At 40.6% G+C, this 25,455-nt stretch overlaps 1 protein-coding gene across 20 annotated transcripts in view; it reads left to right on the top strand.

The window, feature by feature from the left end:
• Window positions 1-801: 801 nt before the first annotated feature.
• Window positions 802-25,455, top strand: part of LOC131456295 (adhesion G protein-coupled receptor L3-like) — a 200,830-nt gene continuing 176,176 nt past the window's right edge. For 6 of the 20 annotated variants that reach the window (XM_058624518.1, XM_058624514.1, XM_058624509.1 and 3 more), the window contains exons 1-2: window positions 805-1,447; window positions 21,198-21,280. The gene's annotated coding sequence lies outside the window, so the exon portion shown is untranslated. Of the gene's footprint in view, window positions 1,448-21,197; window positions 21,281-25,455 lie in introns of all 20 variants that reach the window. The other 14 variants (XM_058624505.1, XM_058624516.1, XM_058624512.1 and 11 more) reach the window with 4 other exon arrangements.

The raw sequence follows: 25,455 nt of genomic DNA, 5'->3' as shown, positions 1-25,455 counted from the left end.
ATGGGCTCATTAGCAGAGCTCCGTGCGAAGGATTGAGTGATTACTTGTTGTTGTTTGATTGTAATTAGGATTATTAAAGTGATTAATTGGCCATCGGATGATTGAGAGGGTGAACGCAGACTTGGCTCCAGCTGGATGTGTGCTGCAGCTGGTGCAGCTAGTGCAAAGGTCACTCCAGGTAAGGATAATGTATTTAACAATTTCTGGTCCTTGAATCATCACACAGTATTTGAATTGCTATTTGCTGTTTTATTTTTAATACAATTTTGTTAATTTTCACACACCTTTTATGCCAGTGCCTGCTAAAAGGGGGGGAAAGGCAGTCAAAGAAGCAGCTGGAGTTCTAAGATACAGCAGCCTCCAGCCAACAGATTTGTATGAACAATTGGCTTCCAGCAAGAAAAGGCACCATTAACTGGTAAAAACTTAAAAACCAGATGCTGTCACATCTCATGCAAGCAAGCCGCTCCCCCCAGAGAACACGGTTTATGAATGAATTAACTTTTTACATCTGCAAACATTAGAATTTAGCATGCTTGGTGGCATTTCATCTGCCACACCTATAACAGTCCTCATCAGCTCAAATCTCCAGGCTGCAGTTCCTTTAATTGAACTATTGATGGACAACTTGAAATGTTTTAATCGGGTCGTTGATTGTACATTGATTTCACAGGCGCACAGACGGAATGTAATATTATATTTTAACGTTGGTCTTTTTTTTTTTTCTTGCCAGCAAAGGCAAGACTCGCTGTAGGTACAGAGGGGCTTTGGTTTGTGGCATGTTATCCAGTGTTTGCTGCTAGGTGGAGCCCGAGTATACGGCGAGAGCGGCAGTCCACATCCGAGTTTTTGCTCTCACCTTTCACTGGCTCTCCAAGCCCTCGGTCTCCATACAGAATTACTCCCAGCCAGTGCGCACTGTTGGTCTGTCATTGTCGCGGAGAGCCGAACAACTTAGGTTCTTCTCTTCCCTCACATGACCCTCCTTATTTAAAATTCCTCAGGATACTCTTCTTTTTTTTTTGAGTGTGTGCGGTGAAGGCTGCTGACGGGACGTGATGTAGCCCCCCGCACAGAAGGACGCCTTGTGCCATTAAAGGGATGTAAGGGACAGCAGCAGCCGTGGATATAACACGAGGAACCTGCCGTTTCAGTCGCGACAAAACCTCGGATTGTGGACGCACAGCAAATTGAGCCCGAGCGTGTTTGTTCCCCCCCGACCCACCCCCCATTTTTATTACAAGGATATTGAACGCAGCGACACGAGACAACAGTTTGGATCGGTTGTTTTCTCTCCTCGAGCCCTTTCGTCAAGTCTGTTTCTCGCGCACAGTGCGCAAGGACGGTGTCCAGCCGTGTAAGAGACACTCGAGAGAGAAAACGTACTTTGGATGAAAAGGGACGTGACATATATCCTCCTTTTTCTCCAGTGATTTCTAAACCCGCGGTGAGTCAATAAGATGCACACGCTCGTTTGTTTGTTTGTGCGCAAATATGATGTTGGATTGAGCACAGTGCACACGAATGAATGAATGAATGGAGCCCTGCAGCAGTGAGCTCGGTAATGTCAGTCGCGGCATTCGCTCCGCTCTTAATTACTTTAACCGGGCTGTCGATGTGTTCAGGTGTAATCAGCGCCCATCAACGTGCAACATATTGATAGCCAATATGAGCATTACCATTTCCTGTTGGACGCATGCTCTCCGGTCCTTTGTGCCTCGGAGTTGGATTTGATTTCATTAGTGAATAAATGCAATTGTTTTGCAGAGAAGTTGCCTGTGTCATGCAAGTTCTATTATTTTGAAGTCATGCAGGATATATGATTTTTGCCCAGCCTAGACATTCAGAATTAACCGGCAACCCTCATTTCCCTGTGATTAAAAATGACCCAGTGGAGTGTGAAGCATGTGAAGCATAATGTGTGTCTGTCAAATTAAGAAATGTACCAATACAGGCCATTTTTTTTGTTCTGGTGCAGTTTGTCCAAAGTGGACAGTGGATGCAGCGGTGTGAGTGTAGGATATGCATTTTTTATGATAGGCTGACTATGTGTAAAGAATAGAAATATTTCAGTTACCAGATGATATTTGTCCTCAGTACCTTCGTTCTCCAAATTGACTCATTTTAAATTTCCCCTCTCAGCTTTGTGCGTAAAAAAAACAAACTGCATAGGAAATATCACCATCCAAAATACAGAAAGAGAAAAGCTTGATGATGGTTACTTGTGCTGAGGCACACGTGAGGGAAGTGCAGGGTTTAGTGGCCACTGTACCGAATGCTTTGGTGTGAGGACTGTGTTTAAACATCAAACTCAAAGTGGAAAATATAGAGAAACCTATTGCTTTGAATCACATCTGAAGTTTGCCCTTCTTGTCCAGTCAGTCACTTGAAATATGGTTCAATCTCACCCTGAATGTAGTGTAACAACCGTGCATCTCATCCATGAGCAGTTTCTTCACCAGGCTATGCCCTCTCGTCTTTCCACGGCGAGAATTGTTTTTGTGGACATTTCAAAAAATGTATGAACACTCTTGTTTGTTGTGTCCTCATCTGACAATTGGACTGTGTTCATTATGTCCAGGACTGCAGTGCCATCTGTCACATAATCTGCATTGGTGCAAGTGCCCTCGAGCAGATGACACACACAGTTTATTTTACCAGCAGTTGAAACCTTGACTTCCTTCTCTGGGGGAACTCAAGGGGACATTTGATGCTTTCTGACTAAATGGTTATGTCAACCTGCACTTTGTTTTCCTGTCTCATCCATTTTGATTCAGCTAAACGCCGCTCCTTGTGGAATACAATGCAGGTTCCATTTATTTTTTAAGGCAGTTGAACTCGGCATGCGGTGTCATATCTGATGGGATGGAGCTGTGTGAAAGTAATTGTAATCTTGCTTTTCTTGAAGCTGTTGTTTTCTTGCGGTCCATTATAAGCCACTGCTTTACATATTGATGGAATTGGTTATCTCGGGTAAATAAACACAGTGAGATAGTGAGAGATGGTAGGGGGAAAAAAAAAAGAACTGCCTTGTTAGTAACTGATCTACAGTATAACCCTTAACCTCAGAAAACCCCCGTACAGGATTCATAAGATGCTGTGTGTGAGCTATTCTTATTGGTACAGTGTAAATCCTCTAGTATCTTGTCTGTTTTCCCCCTGTTTTATTGTGTTGTATGTGTCATATTGTGCTCTAATATGGGTTAATTTTATTCCCCCACAGAAAAGCAAGCCTTTTCTTTGTTTGGGTCGTTTGTATTGTTCTTCAGCAGTAATCCCTCTCTTTGTGATGTTCTCCGTTTTCTCCTGTTATCCAGTGTCAATTGTCAGCGAGTGGTCTTCGGTCCGCAGGCAGTTCAATTTATTGTATTTGATTTTTTGCCTTTTTGGGCACAGTCGCAAGCCAGAAGGGAATTCATTGTTGCTGTGTGAATGCAGGCTCCCTGATTTTTCTTTATTAGGTTCGCTAATGAGGGATACAACTTCATGGACGTCATGGATTGTGTACAGGGAAGGCTTTTACTGGCATCTCAGTGTGGATAATCATTGTTGAAAATCATCCAGTTTCACACACACACACACAGTCCTTTTCCACATTATCTACAGGATTTTATACAGTATCCTCTATACAGTATATTTTTTTAAATGCAACCTTGTCCTAACAATTCAAATCCATTGCCGATGCAGTTCTACTTGACCCTGCTTAGAAAAGCAGTATAGCAGAAACACAGAGTGAATAAATCCCATTTTATGTCTTTATCTAACTGCTTTTTATATAGCTATTTGATATGTCACTGTACAACACATTTTAATGCCCAAGGTCATGGACTGAACGTACTACTCAGAATTTAGATTTGTATTTTATCGCACTGAATAGTCATCTCTCTCAAGGCTGGGGATTGGATTAGATTCACTTTTCATGTTTTTCCACCGCTGATATAATGAGTTAAATTATTCATTAGTGTTTTATTTATAAAAGTCAGAAAAAAATGTTCAATGCAGGTGGGAATAACAAAGAATCTTAATAAAATGGCAGGCTTTTTGGCAGTTGGCAGTTAGATTGCAGGTTGTGGTCTTCAGGCCCACACTCATTAGCACCTTCCATACAAGCAGTAGTACATTCATTTATTCCCTACCACATTAGTTTTAGGAATCTGGGTCCCTGTGCAATTGAAACAATCAGTTGATTAGTCATTTGATAGAATTTAAATTGACAGCTATTGTAAAAGTTTATTCAACTTTTAACTTGAAATCAAACTACTACTAACTAATCACTGGTTGTAAAACCAACAAATTAATGTGTTGGCTAATGTGTGGCACTGCAGAAGTCATACGTCTAACAGTTTACATCACCATATTTTATGAACTATTTCACTATTTACGGTGTATGCGATCGTTAGGCTTTCTATTTTCCACATGGCAGAGTGTGGATCAGATTTATTAGCACTCGTAGTCATGACGGGAAACTTACATTTATATTTAATGTTCAAGGAACTTATGAAACTGGGCTTATTTTTGTCTTATCATTGGCAGCACAGCAGAAGTTGTTTAATAAGTTAGAAAAAAAGGACTAAATGATGGATTTTAAAACGTATTGAGCACTTTAGTGATTGTTTATCCCAACAGCTTAATGCTGCATTTTGTTTGTTGTTGACTGATGTTTCTCTACCTATATATCTAGAGTGACCCCACAGACGGGGCAAACTTAAAAACTTAAAATACTTTCCTTATATTTACAAATAATGTCTAGCTTTCTTTTTTATTTGTAATATTTAAACATTTGCAGAATGGGATAAGGCAGGCCACCATTTTTTTATTTTTTTACTTTATTCACATTTCCTCAGGTCAAATCTCACCCACAGCTACAGTGAGGCCCTTGGTTTTTGAAGGTCTTACAGACCCGAGTTATCATGCTGTTAGGAGTGAGACAGGTTGATACGCAGGGGCCCTCTCTCTGGCAGGCATGTCACAAAAGGAGAAAAGCAAAAGCTGAAAATGAAAAAGAAAGCACATGGCCTAGAAAAGGTCCTCAGGGTCTTTGCCTCTCAACACTTATGCTGTCCTGTCTCATAAAGACCCTGGACACTGAGGTTTTGACATAAGCTTTCACAACCCCCTGAGCACTAAAATGCAGGAAATGGGCTCACAGTTGAAATGGAGACTTCAGCTGGTTGATGGAAAAAACAGACAATTAGTCTCTTGATTCTCTGCAGCTTGTGATATTTGGGAACATTTAAGTGAAAACTAAAATAACAGGGGACTATACGCAAACTCACCTTTTAGAATTAAAAAAATATTGAGACATCTGAATACAAGTTTGTGCACAGTTTTTTTTCTGGAAGGATTTGAGTGTTTGGCATCAATAACTCTTGTGTTTATCACTGCTCTGGATATAACATGGGAACATAAAAGGATATGATCTGTAAAATGGAGAGTAAAAATGCACTATGATGTGTGTGTGTGATACAATATATAATCATGCCGCAGTATGTCACACATTCTTTGTTCATCTCTCATTTGGCGGCCCAACTTTGTTTCCAAAGTTTCACCTCTTGTTACCTGCATGATGTTTAGGATAATCAAATTCAGTGCAGGCCATTTCTCTGTGGCTGGTTTACAACCAAATGAGTGGTTAGGATGAGAGAGCGGCTGTGTGGGGTATTGATGAGCCTCTTTAAATCATGGGATTTGCAGGGATTTTATACAAGCCCAGTCAGGCTGTGGTGGTGTGATGAGGATAGGGTGAGGTCATGGAACTATTTTACTGGCTCTCTCTTTGACCTGTAATCCTACAAATGAGCACAGATACAAGGTAAAGAGAATACATAGTGTCAAAGTAGGAGATAAGATCATTGGTTGACCATGCTATCAATGTAGGCCACCTTGGCATTTTTTACTTGCATTTATAGAACAGAACACCAAAACAGTTGCTTTGGTGTTTTTAATCCCACTAGTATGATGCTGTAATTTGTGCATTATATTAATATAATAAAGGCCTGCTGCATGGTATTGTCAAGTGTATACATTACCATGACCAGTGGCCATTGGCTGATCAAAAATAATTTCTGTTTTCATATGCTCTTTTAATTATCTGCAAGCCACCTCGCTGCCCTTAATTCGACGCTTAGTTCAGTTGTTCTTAGGGGGTTAAAACACTTAGCAGGCACATTTTAACACTCAACAGCTTATGCAGGTAGTGATGCAAAAGCTGGATAGCAAAAGGGATGCCAGTGCTACAAATGAAAAGCCACAAAGTAGCCTATGCAAATTCCGATATGTTCACAAAATGCAATCTTGGTGTTGAAACACAGACTCTTACAAGAATATTTCATAGAGAGGAGTGTCTATGGAATTAGTCTTTATTATCAAACAACACTTTTTAAGAAGCAAGCAACACTTTTTAAGAAGCAAGCAACACTTGTATGAATTGACCAAATAAAATATCGATTTTGTCATTCAAAATGATTGTCTTTTATTTGTTTGAAAATACACTGTTTGTTTGCAATGATTGGATTGTGTTCTTGTTGCGTCCTAAAAAAGTGTTGCTTGCTTTGTGAAAAGTGTTGTTTGATAATATTGACAGAAATGTAATTCTGTAAGTCACTGCAGTACATCTGACCAGTGAACAGTACAGTCATCAAATCAGTTTCTATATTGTTAACCTTGGATCCATTAAGAGACAACCAGCCAAAGAAAAATAAAAGCCCAAGAGTGAAAACGATACAAGCTCAGCTGGAGATATGGACCCAAAAATGTCAACTTAGCATTAAATGCAATCTAAGCCGCTCTTATGACCCTGTTGCTGGTGTTAAAATGTATCCAAAAACTATCAAACTGACAAAGCCTGACAGAGGTGCAATATATCAGCCTATTTACTACTCTCTAAAGTCTGATACATTTGTCTATGTGCATTTTACACTATGACACCCAAGTCTTTTTTGCAACATTATTGATGGCTTTTGTTGGTACTGAGGTGTTTTTTTTTCCCTCCCCCTGAACTTTAGACCAGTGGAGAAGATTTGAACAAAGATGCAATGCTCCTCTGAGACCAAAGCTCTAAAAGAAGTTAATTTATGGCCTGTTTGCAAGGCAGGTTTGGGCTTGAATACATAATAAGGTAGTGCACCTGCAGCCGCATACAAATGAATGGAAATGACGGTTAGTATTTACGCCTCCCTAAACCAGTGGGACCTCCTCATCTGACCACTAATTGGTCAGCAAAGAGAAACGAAGATGGCGTCCCTGTAATCAGGTTGCTGTGTCGGCAAATATCAGGTGCAGATTTGCACATAGTCAAAAATGTGCACATTGAATCATAAGGAAGCACTGCAAAAGCAAATGTGCTTTATAGGGACTTGCCAAATGCTCATGTTAACACACATTTTGTTCTGATTATAGATGGTAGATGAGACCAAATAAACCCTTTAGCTCCTGAGAATAGACATTTAAAAGGCACAGCAATATTTAACATATGTACAAAAGCTGCAGTCTAGATTTCGATGTATACAAAATGAATGCAGATTTACATTTTACGGGTCTTTGTTGTATTGCCTAGCACTGTAGTTCTATATGTATGTATATAGATGAAGACAAACACCTTTCCCCTTTTGCTGAACTCCACAACTGTTCTATCCCAACTCCAGGTAAACAACACAAATTAATTAAGTAGTATATTAAATTTAATACAACAAAATATTGACCAAATAAAGCCTATAAATATAAAATATGTAGATTACTGTGTAAAAATAATGCATTTCATAAAAAGTGTATTTCTTATTGTACCCAATCTCCTTGATCCACTGCTCAGAACTGAGGAAAAGCATGTTTACAATTTACCTAAATGTTTGGCTGGCAGGGTGCTTAAGGCCATGGCGTAACACTACTGAAAACTCCTTGTCAGTGTAAGCCTTTTGTAATTAGTCAGATATGTTCTGCATTATTGTTTTCCATTTCTTATGGTCTATTATGCCTCCCTGTTATCCTGCTGTACCTCTTTGTAGTTGTCTTTTTATCATCAATGCACATTTCCGTTCAGAAGTTATAGATCTACAAAAAATATGATACAAAACTAACAAACATGACATTTAATTTGGTTTCACCATAATATTTTGATCAATTTTCCATTACAGTATTTTATTCTGAAGATCCAATTAGCCCTCTAGTTTTAAGTGGCCTGTAGTAGAACATAGAACCTGACTGCTTTGCAGAAATGTTAAGTATCTTGCTTACTGTGGGAGGAAACAGAAAAATTTCCTCTTTCATACCTGATGAGAATTTCAGTGAGTCGATGCATTACTGGAGGTGAACGGGAACTGCAAAGTCTTTTCATACAGGTGAATTGCTCCACAATGATGGATTTATGCTTCTGTCATGTGAGACCTTTTATTTCTTTTTCTTGATAGGAGAAAAGGGCATATTTTGTCACGCTTTTAAACCAGGGTGTATTTTGTTGAGTTGATCAGAATCTGATTCCACTTGTGACTTTAAAATATATTGCAGCGTTTCAGCAGCTCCCTCTGTGCTTGTGACTTGGACCAAATTGATTTTCTTAATCGATAAGATAGGATTGGATTTAGGAGTGCATGTGAGTGGGGGGTGGATCTGACTGGAAGTGCAGCCTGCATGCTCTTCAGGAGCAGCGCCTCGTTCGCTCCCGCCGTTAACAGCATCGGTTTACGGTGAACACTGGCTTTTTAATTCTCCCCACTTTGTGCATCAGCTATCCTGCTTCATCTCTAGTTTGCCATAATGACAGCAGAACTGTGCATCCACTGGCAAATATAAACTTCCCTGCCAGCCCTTTGTCACCCCTGGAATGGAGATGACAGATTTGATGTACCGCCCCAGTGGAGCACAACCGTTTAAATGACAACACATTTTTGTCTCACCTTGAACTTAATTGACTGCCTGAAAGCTGGCGTTTGAAAAGTGCTGACAGAGTGACTTCAGAAACGGCAGCTATTGACAGAGCCTGTTGTGTGTTGTTTTCAGACTGCTGTCACACCTGCATCTTGTATACTACACACAAGAGCAAGGATGCACCGTGTCTTAATAAGAGGAAAGGCATTATGGATGGTTCATGTTAGCACACTTTAGTCCTATTGGGATTAATGTCAGCCTGCATTAGTATGTATTCATTTCTGCAGGGTGGAGAAGTGGAAAATTGTCTCTTTACTATTCAGGCAGGAATTAAAATGCATAGATCCTTATTTAGTCACACTCAGCTTTAGGAAAGGAAATATCTAATAATACTCCCGTGTCTGCCTATTAGTCACAAGAAACAGTTGTTAACAAGGCACCTGATGACAAGAAGGTTGATGACCCAGTGTCCACCAGTGACTCTGTCACTCATGACAGTACGGGTAGCGGTTACGCCGTCTTTGGAAAAGACCAGCTCCAGCTACACCCCCCCTTCTCCCCATCCACTTCTACATTGGTCTTGCGTGTGATGCTGAGCCACCACGGCACAGTAGCAGCAACTGTGGGATTTCTTAGAGGGGAACCACAAGACTGTAATCAGTCATTATGTCAGAAGTGAGCCCCATGAGTCCAGCTTCAGCTCATTCAGCCAAATAATAAGCAGCCGATAGTGGTGGCATGAAGGCAGGAACGGAGCCCTCCAGGCAAGGAGCGAGAAAGCAGGGGGTCTTTTCCTCTTGTCTACCTACACAGGGACATCACCTTGGTTCAAGGGCTGGATTCAAACAGTGAACTGAACATTTCAGCTGTTGTTCAGAGCCCTCCCTCCAATTAGGGGCAAACGCACCTTGAGGTGCTGACAGGAAATGTGTGGGATAATTTGAGAGACCGTTACTGATCCTTGCACTTCTTTTTCCTTTCATAGTTTTAAGCAACAGTGAGCTTTGGAGAAACTGTCTTTAATGAAGGCAGGCTCCACACAGTTCAGGTAGCACAACCACAGCACAATCTAAATATCAGTCTCCAGATGCAGATGAATGAAAGGGCTGTATTTATGGGAAACAATAAAAAGGTGTGAGTGGCTTTATCTCTGACCAAACCTAATTCTTTAAATGTAATACAGGTACCGTTAATTAACGAAACCTAAAAAACACCCTGTTGAAAAGACTTGATTAGAATACCATTACAGTACTGCTGACAATGTGGTATTGACAAAGAAAACAGCTCCTCACACTCACCCATTTCTTTCTTCTCAACCCTTGTGCAGTTTTGTCATTCCATAACAAGGGTCACAGTCTCCCATTGTCTCACCAGAGCCTTCCTCAGCATGGTAGTATTGACTGGTTCTGCTGGGTGAACAGTGCATATAACACCAATACATCATTGGGAAGACAGAATGACAGACAGTGGGAGTTAAGTTGTCAGATAGTCCTCTCCAGGCTACCGACATCTACTCCCTTCGTATTCTCCACAGTGATAGTCTTATCTTCTGCACAGAGACTGCATTGATAGTTGCAGTGTCCCGCTTCCACAACTTGCAAGTATGATTTCAATTAATATTTTTTCAAGGTGTTTAAACCTGAGAAAATAGTTGTATAGGGCTGCGCAATATGACAAAAATCGGGTGTTCTGGTAACATTAACGTATGTAAAGCCCCATTTTTATATTTCAATCACACACTCAAAAAGAAAAAGGTACTCCTATTTTTGTGTTCAAAATAAACATTTAAGATAAAAAAGTGCAAACACATAAAATGTATAAAAAATGACGTGATGTTTACTTTCAAAACTATACGAATCAAACAGCTCAGCGTCTTTGTCCTGGATGGCTCAAAGTCCTCCTCCTGTGCTGTCAGGCTTGTCTGCATTGCCTTCGTGTAACGCAAAGCATCATCCACCTTTTCCTCCATAAAACGTGGAATCTGTGATTTTTTTCCTCACGTGACACATTGCCCTACAGTCAGAGATATAAATGTGTATTGTTTATTGACGACCACATTATGCTGCTTCTGTAGTAATCTGAAGATTGATAGCTAGATTAAGCTCATCAAAATTTTAAGCTTTTATAATCTTCTCATAGACCTCCCTTAACACGCTCATACATAATAAATGTAGCTAAAAGTCAGACTGACATAGGTCACACATAGCTAAACACAGTAGTATACCAGTTGTGGAACATATGAAACTGCAGCATGCCACCAGACAATGAGCTCACTCAGGTCAATGTAAGGCAAACCTTTATGGAATTTCTGCCCATAATGATTAATAAGGGAACTATAGTTTGTGCCCTGGAAGTCAGCAGTGGAATGCTGAAGTTAAGTAGATGTCTGTTATCTGGTTTCATTACACCTGTGTCTGCAGTTTCTGTTTCTTAATGTGTTGTTCTCTGATTTTCATGTGTCATTCACTGTCTACTAATGAGTAGCCTGCATTGATTGGAAGAGGCAACAAGGACTGGTTTGTTATGTAATGGCTCAGTCTGTAGTGAGAAGTATTGAAATCCGACTATCCACTGTTTTTGACTGCTTCAGACTAAAGGTTCATTTAGCAGGGGTTCTGTTGTCACTCATGAGCACAGTGAAAGGTTAGGCTCCTGTAATCTTGTTTATGTTTTTGGTCAGTGGTAAGCCTCCCTAAGCCAGCTTTGTGTCAAACACAGCTGGAAAGGCCTTTTACAATTTCACCAGAGCAGAAATAATTGGGCCAGCAGCCTGGATGCAGCCATGAGACACAGGTAATTAGCTAATTTCAGTCTCTCAGCTGGTGTTATCAGTGCAGAGAGCTGAAGTTTCAGAGTGTGTAAAAATGATTTATGCTCTTGTGGTGCTTTGGCAGAGGTGGAAATTAAACGAGACGAACAATGTTTTGGACAAAAACATTCATATGTTAAGCATATCCAAAACCTATTTACCGATATGATTTGTTCATATAGAAGTGTATATGTTCATTTAATTTAGTGAATTGCCACACAGTAGTTGTCATTAACCTGACTTACCATTCAGTCAACATGAGTCCTGCATACATGCTTCGATAACAATCAAGAGGAGCCTCCAGCTGATGGGGAAATCTGGATTTAAGGCTTTATTGAAGCTCCTTCTAATTACAGCTGACAGTAGATGATGAAATTGAGCAGGAATGAAGTGCTTTTTGTGCATCGATCTCTTTCTTTTTTATTTATTCATTTTTCTCCCCTGCTTCTGTGGACTGGGGAGAGGGAGAGACCATTGTATCCTTCTCTATATAGCTGCACAGCAGGCAGATTGGGTTGGGGGTTGGGGCACTTCATGCTTTTCTTTTAATACAATTAGAGCATATGTACATGAAAACATCCTGCTCATCTAATTAGGAGATGTTATTCAATTGAATAGAGTCTCAGGCAGGTCTGGTCAGAGACCACATAGGCACTTTACCTTTACAGCGGTTTGATGGGTTTTATGATCTATTTTGACATCTGACAAACTTTGACCACCATTTGGTGCAGCTTTTGTGACTGTAACGACAAGGTGCAGCAAGGGTTGTGAATTGATATTTTAAGCTTTTGCTACAGTTTTCCCCGAGGGATTTATACCCATTTCAAGTGCTGTTTCCATGATATAAGCTTTTATTTTGGCAGAATGTTTTCTCACCTGGCTGTTGGGAGTGTGAGTGCCACCTCTATTGCCCTCAAGGTCCCTGCAGGATTCCTGCCCAACTTGGCTACCGCAGATGACACTGGACTATAAAAAGATCAGATGCTTTGGAAACCGATGACAGCATGGCGTTTGTTTGCTTGTTTTCAGATAATGCTTCCTCCTGTTTCTTGAGAACTTCCCCTGACCGCGAGCCTAACACAGTCACACCAGCAGATGCGAAAAAGCCGTCATGCATAAGAAACCCCACTCCGGCAGCCATCTGTCTTCTTGTGTCTATTACCATGCATTGGCAGTTTATTTTCTTATACCCATATACAATTTTGATGGCATGCACAATATGTTGCACCGATCTCATGACCCGCAAACCTCATTCTAAAATCTCATTTGCGACCTATACGTGACCCAAGTACCAGAAACCAAAAAAAAACATGCTGACTGTCAATATACATAGTTTGCCATTTGCTGCCCAGCTACTGTTACCTCCACTGGGTTGCTGGAATGAATTATTATGCCCAGTTAAAATGAAAATTGACTCCTGCTGACCTGAACAAAAACAACATGCCATAACAAGTAAAATGCAAGGAGGTCAGATAGCTCACATTACCTTCTCTGGAAACTGATAAGCAAATTCTGGGGCCATTTCACTAAGTCCAAATCACAGTTTGAAAACCCAGTGTGTACTGATGTGAATATGTAAACACAAAGGAAGCATTTCGGGGTTCAGGGGAAGATTGTTTTAAGGGTGAATGCATTTTGCTTGCACTAATTCCTCCACTGGCACTGGACATGATGTAAAATGTAACGTAAGGACACTGCTAATTAAACCATTGTGTCATTGTGATTATCGCAATTAAACATAACTGCAAGGAATGGTAGGAACATCTGCTTCAAAGATGCAGTTTTCCGTTAGTATGCAGCTCCCTCTCCCTCAGTGACCACAGCACACTGCTGCTCACCATTATGATTTTTTTCATAATTTGGTGGTTTCTTCTCCTATCTACCCCATTTTTTCCCCCCATCTGTGACCATACATTAAAATGGGGAGCCATTGCCTTATTTTCTTATTGCATGTGAACTGATGAGAATATGGCTCTTATCTAATTGCTGCAACCCAAGAAGAATTGGAGACCTATCCACAGCCCATATTGTAACACTGACACAGTCGATGGCCACATCACATCAGCCCCTAGCATGGAGTAATGCAGTGCAGGCTTTCAGTGATGGAGAGATGCCTATCATTCTTTGCTGAGCTTTTACTCTCCTCGGGGCTACGTGTTTAATATGACTCTACAAATGTGATTTAGTGGGCAGATAGCCTTGAGAGTCTTGAGGTCACAGCTTCAGAGACCTCTGGTGTGTAGTGTGGAGCAGCAACGCATGTAGGTTAACATTATCTTGCTGATGTTGGATATATTGTGCTACGAGAGAGAGCATATAGAAAATCCAGGGAGGGTGTGGGTAGAGAACAAAGGTTTTTTTTTTTTTCTCAACGTCATTGGCAAAAAAACATTCAGAATTTCCAGACTTTTATGCTTTTCTATTACAGTTTCTTTCCTCTGTGATAATGTATAGCTTTTCCCTTCAAGCAGTCTTGAACGACTTCGCTCACCTGGCTTCAAATTCATATGAAATTTGTCCCACCCTGTCTGTATTCATCCTCGATTCCACAGATTTATGTCACGGCTGAAGGATGCCTGTCCAATTTTCAGCAGGGACAGCAGTGCTGGTGGCAGTGTGTGTGTGTTTTTAAATGCTCTTGTTAGAGGTGCATCAAGGACACACAGACCACATAGCTCTGTCATTTGTCCAGGCCCTTGTCTTTTCTGTCTGTTTGTTAGCCTGTGTTTTTTGTTATTTCACATGCAAGTTCTCAAAGTTTCTCTGAAAGTATTTGAACATACATGTGCGTGCACAAGAACTCATTGAGCTGTATTGGAAACTGTAATTCAGTGACTAATTGCTTTTTATCCCTGTCTATTCATCATTTTAGAGACAGTGTAAACTTTCCCCACCTCAGTGGTAACTTCATTCATCCTTGTAAATGAGGAATGTATGCTAAATTAGAAATTAGTCCGAGCTGTTGTATTTGTTCAGTTTAATTTTTGCTGAATAACAGATGGTAGAAATGGGTTTTCACTGATAGAAAACAAAAAAACAAATGCATTTTTCCTCATTTGTTTATTTTTAAAAGCTTTTTCACACACTGTAGATAAGTGGAAATGACTACAACTACATATATTATAGCTACACAGTCTTTGAAGTGAAGACAACATTCATTGACAAACTTACTAACTTAATTTTTTGCCTCAAAACAGACAGTGGAAACAGCCTTAACCAGTCACATACCAGTAGATATCTAACCAGCATGAGGTCACACTACTCTGTTGATGCAGTTAGAGTTGTCTTTCTTTGTAGTCGCAGTGAAAGGTTGACGTGGCCCAGATGACTGCCCCTCCTCACAGTGGTCCTGCGGTATCTCAGTTGTCTCCTTCCAGGACTGAATGGGCACATTGTGCTGCTGCCCACTGCAGTTCTGCAGACCACTGCGTCCTCCACACACACCTGTCAAGTCATGTCCTTGGCACCTTGGGTGCTGAGACACTCCAGAGCCCCCCTGCTGCACACATGGTCACTGAGCCCCTGTACACCCACTAACACCTAAAAACAGACATTATGTGTAAATAATTACATGTGGGTCTGCACATGTTTGTATGTATGTAAAGACACTGGGTGTAAACAGTCTACTTAAACAAAGCATGCGTACATTTGCGCACACACACACACACACACACACACACATAGTCAACAACTTGAGTTTATTGGAAACACATTTCAAAGACTCTGCGACTCTGCCAAGGTTATATTCAGTGTGCAGGTCGGCCTCAGAATTCAGAAAGGGTCAAGTTCCACATTTGTCAGGTTGGGGAGGGCAAGGGCACAGAAGGTTGGTTGGAGTGCACGTGCCTGCGCATGGAAACAGGATTGAGAAGTAACCAGTAATTTGAGCCAGGTCTTCAATCAGTTGCAGATTTTCTGCAGATTGAGTAGAGGAGGGAACTACTGGGGGCATAGGTGCACCCCCCCCCCCATGCAGCAAATGTGTGTGGTTTACATTAGTGAAGGAAATGTATATATTTATAAAAAAAAATTGTAACTGCAGCAGGGTTTTTCTTCTGGTTGATCAAAATGGTAAATATGAAGATTTCATCCATGAACATCCTACAATGGACATTTTATTAGAGTATTAAATGTTATCAACTAAACCAATACTATGTTTGAAAAAAAAGAGCAGCACATTAATTGACAATGAAAACAACTGAACTGATCAAATTATATTCTCTTAACTTGATTTTTTGTTTTTTGATTATATATACTATACACTCAGAAAAATGTATATGTTGCAGCTCTGGTTTCCATTGAACAATAAAAACAAAAACATTAAGAGCACTCTCTTATAAGGGATGATAATCTCAAGAACATCCTTTGAGCATCTCTCTGTGGCCTTGGACAGTAACCCCTCACAGACTGTTCCTGTCTGTGTAGCATTATCATCAAAGCTAAATGACTGTTTCTACATGCACACAACGTGCACCCTCATGAAAGGCCTATGGTGTCATGTCCCACTAGTGTCACCCAAACTATTTTCCCCTCTATTGACGTTTATGTTCTGCTGCAAGGTTGGTCATCGTGGAGGGAATATGTATGTATTTCAAATATAGATGAGCATGATTATCATAATGATATTCCCTGGCTAAGGTAAACAGCTCTGTGGCCTCAGCAGATGGTAAAATTGCATGTGAATGTATGGCACTTTGACAGCTTGTTTGTGACTATACATTTCACGTCCTTCGCATCGGGCGTCATAGACATTAAGCCTTTTAAATATTGGCTTTGAGCCGGGATTTGCTGGTGAGACCATGTGATAACTGAAATCTCGTTCTGACTGGAAAAGCAATCTGGGGCCTGAGGATGACAGAACATGATATTTACATAAATATTCAAACACATGAGCTTGCATACTCCCACATATAACATTTTAAAATGGAGGTGCTGCGTACCACTTTCACTGAATGCATTATTCCAGAGGCGGTATGTGTTCATCACTTCTATCAGCTTTGTTTCTGCAGACACAAACAAGAACACATGCATGTAGCACATAGAAACATACAGGCGCATATCCTGAGGTTCTTCCCATTCTAATTAAGGCCAATTAGAGCCTGTATGTGAGGACATCTTCCAGGGAAGGACTGTAGTGTTTGTTGCTGCATGTCCCACATCACCACTTCTCATTGACATGTCAGCACAGAGCGCACAAGAGAAAAAACGAAATAGCAGCAAGCTAATAATAATGGAGATGTATAAGGGGAGTGAAAGAAGACGTGGCTGAGAAAGGGAGTTGGAATAAAGAATGAGAAGACAGAGATGTAACTACATAATCTTACTGCTATCGCCTGCAAACTCAGTCAATTGTTATCAGCTTCCCTGAATTTAATGTGACCCTTGGGGATAGGGATGCTGCCCATGCATTGACTTCAGTTGGAAATCTTTCCCTTCCTTCTAAATGAGCCAGCCATGATCACTTAACAGATACAAGCAGTGGAATATACGGTTATATGTTAAAGGGCTTGTTTGTGTGTCATACTTTGGTGTAGTGATGAATTGCTTTCCTTTCCAGAATGTCTGTTTGATTGATGTTTTATATGCAGACACTTCCTCCCAGTGTGAGAAGTGTGATAGTTACATTTGGTGAAAGTCACAGTACGTTATTCTGGAAGTGCAGTTTTACCCGAGGGTGCAAATGAAATCTTTACAAAGCCTGGTCATTTCTGTTTCCGAAAGCGGCTCATATTCAAGTCTGTATAATCTATGAAATGCCTGCAAGAAGTCGAATAGCTTCCAACCGTGTATGTTGCATACTTCACACTGGAGTATGTAGGTCACTCAAGGTTGGCTCTGCTTGTAAAAGATGTCACCGTTTCAGTTCATTTTCTGTTCATTAGCCATATCTCTTTTCCCCTTTTGCCCCAGAATGCATTGGTCGGCCTGCTAGTAACAGTGTCGCCACTGCAGGGTCATTTAATTTAGAGCCCTGCTCCACCGATTAGGGCTTTTGTTGTGAGTGGCCGTGACTACTGTAACACGGGTGTTTGGGTCAGCGATGGGCACAATAGCTTAGTTACTCTCGCTGACTTCCTCTCTATTGCCTCTCCCTCTCTTTCTCAGCACATTTTCCACTTGGCTGATAAAATAAGCCAGTCTTTGATGAGCTTTGGGCCGGCCACAGTGCTGTGCCTCAGTAAATGCTTTTATAGTGACACACCACAGGCTGTCAGCTTGGATCAGTCATACAGCTGCTGCATGCATCCAGTGCTTCGTTTTGTATGCTTTTGTCTGAAGAGCTGCTGGTGGTGACGATGATGATGATGATGAATTTTAAGAATGTACTGAGACTTCAATATGTAAGTGTTTGCCTGAAGGCAGAAAGTGTTTTGTTTGGTTTGTCCAACCCAGATTCTCTTGACTGGTTTAAATGCAAAGCCCAGCACCTTTCATTGTGATTAGTTCTCTTAATTCAAGGCAGTGTGATGCCTGAGGCTGAGGTAACCAACAGCTATAGAGCAAACACAGGTCAAATCAGAAGATGTCAAGTGCAATAAAAACAATATTAATAATTTAGTTTTTTAAGTTTGTTATATCATATTTAGCTTTTGGTTTGGTACAGTTTCCCTCTCTGTTGTTACAGTTGACCTTCCTTTATAATGGAAAGCAGCTCCATTAACACATTTCAGTGCATTGTCGAAGCTGCTTTAAAGGACAATGGAAGTCTTTAATGGCAGAAAAGCATTCTTATAGCAAACATTACTGTTAGGTGTGATCAGATTTCTAGTGGTCACTTTTACTCATGACCACACTCATCAGTGATGTCTTGCACTGTGTACCACAATTAATCAATTTCTTGCGGGTGAAATCAAATTTGGGTGGAAGTTCATGGCAGTGAAAGCATGCTAGTCAGACTGTTTGCCAGAGAAAAGGGCCCAGAGGTTTTTCCCTGGACACTTTTGTGTGACTGCAATAAAGCTGCTTCATACCTCCTTTTGGACTCAGTGTTGATACTGCATCTGTAAACACACTTCAAAATATCAGGGGTCCTGTGCTTACTTACAGCGGCATTGCATAACCTTTGGATTTCTGTCTCTGTTTGGTGTTTGTGAACAGAAACAATGCAAAATTATTCATATTCCATGTCCATCATCTGAAAACAGGCTCTATCAAGCTGCAGTATATAATCAGACTGAGACCTAAAAGGTGTATGTGTGTGTACAGCGGCAGTGCAGAGGCACTTAATCCTTCAAACTGCTAAAGACCAAAGACCCAGAACATATCACCCTCCCAGTCTTAAAAGCAAAATGCTAATATTAGCTTGAGCTGCTGAAATGTGAAGTTGCAGCAGCAGCATTTGGTGTCCAATTCCAAAACTTTGAAAGATGTGACTTAACAGCTTGTCATAATTACTTTACATCACTAACGATAAAGCTGACCCGATTTTAATACACATACAAATGTTTGTGCATCATGGTATATAGACTACACAGATGGAATCTTGTTAAAATTCCAGAAAATAATTGAAAATCAAATTGCAACTGTTCTGAAAAACAACGCAGTCCTGAGTAACTAAACTTTAACTTTCATTAATGGGCATCTTTGGCATTAATGAGCAGCTTTCTGGCACAATTCCATGTTGGGTCATCGCTGCTTGGTACTTTAGAGAAATTGTGAATCTTTGGAATGAACATCTTAGTAGTAATGGTACAAGATTGCCTTAGGTGCCTGGAACTGCCTGGTGTACATTTCTCTGATCCAAAACCCTTTGAAGATATGAAGGAAGCTTCAGTTCCTAACTAATGCCTGGACTGTAACACCAATTATTATAAAAGAGCAGGTTTGAAATTGGCTCAGAAAAATGTCTCTGCTCCGTGAGGGAAACCAGAGAGAGAAGTGAATACTGGTTCTATAAGAGATGCATATATACAACTGGAAAAAGATCTATACCATTGCTGTAATTAGAGGAATTAGTTCTGAATAAAAACAGGATCTTGTGCAAGCGGATGATATAAGCCAAGCACTGCTCATTAAACTGTCTGGGATATCATTTTTTGTATTATTTTCCTGTTGTCTGTGAACTTGCTGTCCCTTTGTGCAACAGTTTGTGGTCAGGATTGTTGCAATATGGTGTGAGTGTGTTCCTTTCCAAACACTTCCAGGCCTGCTAAATGACTGGCAGATGCTCTGTTGACCAAAAAGCCTGCAGTGGTTCAGCGGAATTGACCTATGGCATCTGCTTCCTCTGCCAAAGTCTCACGTCTGATCAGCGGACAAACAGCAGATTTCAAAAATTATGACCGCAGCACTTGTTTTGAAGCCAGAATGGCCATTGTGCCCAGATTATGTTTTGAAGATTGGCCGTAGATACGATTATTATTTTTTCTTTTTTATAACATTGATTGAATTTGGCAGGTTTTAGCAGCTTGAAAATGCATTTATTTATTATTACATTGTTTGTCTGTAATTTGATAACAACTTGTCATGGACAAAGATGGTAATTTTGAAAAGCATGTGCCAATGCTTTTCAAAGATACGTTGACATGTGAAAGACAAAACAAAACAGTCTTTTAAATTCACTCAAATTCAGTCTCTACCCAATTTGCATAGTAAACGCTGTACTACTGATTAATCCTTTTTTTTTAAATTATTTTGGTTTGTTATTCAAAACCCTTACTTGCTTCAGACACCACAATTACACAAGTGCTGGTGCTCATCTCTTTTATTATTGCAGGTGAGATTTAATTAAAAATCAAGAAAAGATTGTTTGCATGACAATAAGGAAAGAGACATGCTTTCTGCTTTGTAAGTAAAGAATGAACACTCTTTTTTAGTTTCATTCAATACCTCTTAAAACATGTGCATGTAGGACATCAATTCAGTTCTAATATAAAAGCTTGACCACATCATCTATGCACACAGCCCAGGCATGAAGGCTGAAAGGGAGAAAGCGACATGATGGATTGTAACAAAGGCCGAGAGATGAAGCAGGAGAGCAAAATGTGCGCAGCGGGAAAACGAGATGCCGCAAAAGGTGACTGAGGGAGGCAGTCATCAAAATGCTAATGTTGCATGGGATATTTACTGCAGAGTGTTAATGTAGTTTAAAACAGGCTCTTTGTCCTGCGGCCCATCACCGAGCCCCTGTTGGGCCCTAATAAATCAGCCTGTAAAAGCTGATGTGACCTGAATGGCACTTCATACAGCAGCTATTCACTTCTATCACCAAAGTGGGAACCAGACAACAGCTGAAAAATTTATGAAGATGCCGCTTAATAATGGTCGTCCCAGGAGAGGATAAAGTCTTTGTGTGCATGTGTGTGTGTGTGTGTGTGTGTTTGTTTGTTTGTTTGTTTGTTTGTTTGTTGTCTTCTCAGTAAAGTTTTTGTGTTCTAAAGTTGTCCTCACAGACATTAAAAGCTACTTTTGATTATTTAATGATGTGCCTTGCCGGATATTTTCAAATAATCCATTCTGTCATATTACTGTGACGCAACACTGCCCTGCTGTCTCTCCTAACCTGCTTCCGCTTTGTGTTTCCTTCCAGGACAGACCATGGTTTTATTTTCTGGCATGTGATAGACTGGATCTGTGAGGAGCAGACTCGAGATTCACACTCCTTCTCATAAGGTATTGTACAATTATCTATTTATGGATGACATTATGTCTCCGATGGTGAAACATTTATGTTGTCCTTGGATTGTATCAGATTATATGAATGTCTTTTCCTGATAATGTGATCCAGTAAATTTGACCAGTATCCGACCAATTATAACACTTTATTGTATCAGATCATTTCTTATTATAATCATAATTTCTGACTTTGCATCCATTGCTTGACATGAATATGCAGTAGACCAACCATTAACTGCAAATTCAGGTTCTCATTAATACAATGCAGTAATGAAGACCATTCATGTTGGCCAAGTGGGCAATCAGATGGATTTAAAAAAAAAAAAAGAAACTCCATCATGATAGGTAGTACTCATCTTCACCATCTTCTTATGCAAATCTGTGGGACATCACTGGTAAGTCTTACATTTCAGCAGCCGGTGTCGAGGAGGCCTTTTGTTTTTTGGTAACCATACATACCTATCAACTATGTTTGGATTTTATTCCCTGATGCAAACTGTGTTTTCGGTGTAATCATGCAAAAGCATTGTTGGCTTCCATTTCTCCAAGCCTCAGTTAGCCTCCTCTCTGCCCACCTTTCCAACCTCCACCACTCAACTGCCAAAACCTCCCCACACCAACCCTTCCTCTTACCAGTGTCTGTTTATTACTGTTGTTCTCTACAGCACTGTTTTGCCCCACCCCCCCAACCCCCCTCAACACACACACACACCTCCCTCCAATGCTGCCCCCTCCACCAACCCTCTCTATTCTGAATGAAGCCACTAGCCTCTGTACCTCCTGTGGTGAAGCTGGATTGAATTCAATTAGGGAGATTGTTTGCCCTTCAGAGTGTAGTGGGCTCTGTGGATGATAGGTTTGCCTGCCGACAAGCCCCCCCCCCCCCCCCCCCCCCCCCCCCAACACACACACACACACGTCCACATTCATCTAGCCTGTTTCCCCTCCATTTGACTTGATGCATCTTCCCGTCCTTTAACTCTTTTCCTAACTACCTCCTTGCAGCTGTGTGTTATAGTGCATACGTTGTCTACACACTTCAAGGCCATGTTCAAGTGTTCTCTGCTCTTTTATGACATTGTGCTTGACAAGATCAAGGCATATCTGGCTCTGCCGTAGTGTGTGTGTGTGTGTGTGTGTGTGTGTGTGTTATATCACCATTCTGATGACTTACATGAGCTTATGCTGTGTTTCCATCATGGCACAGTTCGGTTTTTAGCCCGTACTTGTTAGGCGGGATGTGAGCTGTATCAGCGAGATACTAGTTTGATGTTGTACCGGTGCACCGACAATAAAAGACATTAAATGCGACACAACACGACGGACAACAACAGAGGACATTGCGTAGCATTGCTTTTCTGTCTGAGTGTTGTCAAGCTCCACCTGTATCATACCGTACCATTACTCTGGGCCCCTGGGAAAGGTATCGAAAAATGGAACAGTTGGGGCCGGTTATTTCGGTACTATTCCTAATGGAAACGCAAAAAAATGTGTACTGTACCGAAACAAATTGTTCCACTCGGTGGAAACCGGCTCGGCTTTATGTTCTGTATTTCATTAATTCGGGAGGGTTGATGGTCTGGGCAGTATCAGAGGAGAATGATTTAGAACTCCACTTATGCTCAATCCCAGCAACGACACACACTTTCCCAGATTAATTTGCTAGTTTGGCAGCATATCCAGCACAAAAGGAAGGACAGAATATGTTGCTGACATCGGGAGTAATGGTCACATTAGCTGCAAGGTGAAAATAGAATTGTGCTGTCATCTGAATAACATTGAGAGCAGCAGGCGGTACTTGTGCGTGGCATTGCCTTGTGGTTTTTAGATATGAAGTGTAAATCTGGCACACGCATCCTTGATCTCTGTTCTGTGCAGACTCCCGTTTCAGCGACTTGTCCTGCAACCTGCTGCTTTCCTCCAGACGTCATGCTGTGAGACTGTGCACGGGCTGCTTCTCAGATATCAGATAGTCTATTAGGCCTGAAAGATGTCAAGTGAATTAATGGCGGAGAATTGCTTTGATGATAAATATCCTAATGCATCCTGGCATGGAATTAACACCTTCATTTGATGCACCTTCTTTTCACTCATTTGTGGTCACTTTGGATTAAATACAATTGACTTCAGGATGATCACTTAAGGGCTGAAGAAGGCAGATTCCCAACTTGATTTAAAAGCGCAGTGTTTCATAGCACGGAAAGAGATTAATAATGTTTAAAGCATATTATTTAGGAAAGAGCCGTAAAATAAACCTGATGAACTATAATACTTCTTGAAAGTCCTTTTGAGAGAATATGAACCCTGCACGCTCTCACAATGCTTTGCATACCCAACATGGTCACCCATGGCATCCACCATTCAAGTTAGTTTGACCATAATGGCCAGTGATGACATGAACCCGCCAGGTTTTTGGTTCTGTTATTTTAAAGCCCTGCCATTTGTTTTCATAGTGTGATCCTGTCCAAACGGCTTGAAAGGATGCAAAACAGGTCATTTGAATGGGAAGGGAGTGAAATCCTTTGGCCAGTGTCAGCAGTGTTCTTGAATTTGAATCCTCTCCAGAGGTAGTTGACTTTACAAGTCTTTGTTGTCGTCCTGTTACTTGGGCAACTATGCTCAGCACAAGAGCAGCCTGGCTCAAGGGTACCAGCATCAACACCCTCTAAGTGACCAAATTATTCAGAAGGCACACACTGCCTGATGTAGTGCAAGGCTGATAATAACACATTTGTTGACCCTTTGTTTAAATTACTGTTGTCAAGACAACAGCAACCTGCTGGAAATGTATTTTTGTGGTCATTTGCGGTCATTTCGTCCCAATAGGTGAGGAGTTGCTCAGCTGCAAGAAAATGTTGTTTAGTCATTTCACTGCTAATTTATACTGTACATATTTACAGTGTATACATGAATCTGGCATGGATAGTAGGATGTGTTTGAATGGAGGGTTTATCATTCAATTTTAACCTCAAGCTCATTCACATGCATTTATTTTAGAATCATTGAGGAGGAACATTATTTAGGCCAGTTGTGAATGGCAGACTCTTTATGAATAAATTAAATGTGTATTCATTTATTTTTGTTGCTTGGGCTGTTTTATCCTGGACCTAATTATTCTGTTGTCGAGTCCTTCAAAAGATATATTTATGTGTGTGGTCATGCCTAATCAGCATATGCTCTTTGTGTGTCAGCTGGTGTGCTTGTACATACAGTAAATGTATACGTGTAGTATTTGCCATTGCATGTATGCCCCCACTGCTTTTTCCTATACAATATTCATGAGATTTTAGACATTTCCCTGGTAGTTATTGGATATTAAACCACGTTTTTAGGATTGTTAAGTCTTTTTTAACTGATCAACAGTTTGGCACTGTTCGGCTTGATCTTCCTGTGACGGCACTCTGACCAATCAGTGGCCAGCATGGACTAAAGACTAGAAATAGTATCGCTAGTGGAAACGCAAAATAAGCGCACCGAGGCGAGTTGAGCCGGTGGAAACATACCATAAAACAAAAGGCTGCTACCTCCTTGACTTCTATGCTGGGGTCCTCTGTAACTATAATTTTTTTGAATTATTTTGCATAATGTAGATTTAGATCTACACCTGCTTCGACATGAGTATGCAGATTATATTAGTTTCATGAGAGAAAAGACTTAATGAGAATTTCACTTTTAAAAAAAAATGTGTATCTATTGGGAAAAAGTCCATTATCATGGATCCCTAAACAAGTCATTTAAAGGGTTAAAAGACATCGTTTTGATAGGTTTGAAGAGATTTATGTGACAATATCGGCTCTTGCAGCTAGTTGACAACAACAAACAGCCCTAAACCCACTTTAGATACAGTACCAAAGAATAATCTTGATGATGACAGTGCTTTCAGTATGTGTAAACTGAGCATCAGAAGAACTGGTACATAGATTTTGTTATCTTAGAATGCAGTCACTCTTATTGGTTTCCTTCATTTCTGTTCTTGCTATAGGTTAAGGTAACATCTACTGGTTGTATTTTTATTCCAGACACATGAGTGGTACACGTTTCCTCCAGCTTGTTGAACTATTCCTTTAACATGGGACAGTGGGGTATTTTCGGGGAAAACTACATTCTCTCTCTCCCACTCCCCTCTGGCTGTCTCTCTCAAACACACGTTGTTATTGCATGTCACATTCCAC

This window comes from Solea solea, chromosome 3, assembly GCF_958295425.1.
Source record: "Solea solea chromosome 3, fSolSol10.1, whole genome shotgun sequence".
NCBI classification, from domain to species: Eukaryota; Metazoa; Chordata; class Actinopteri; order Pleuronectiformes; family Soleidae; genus Solea; species Solea solea.
Note: the sequence above shows the minus strand (reverse complement) of the source record. Positions and strands in the feature narration are given on the sequence as shown.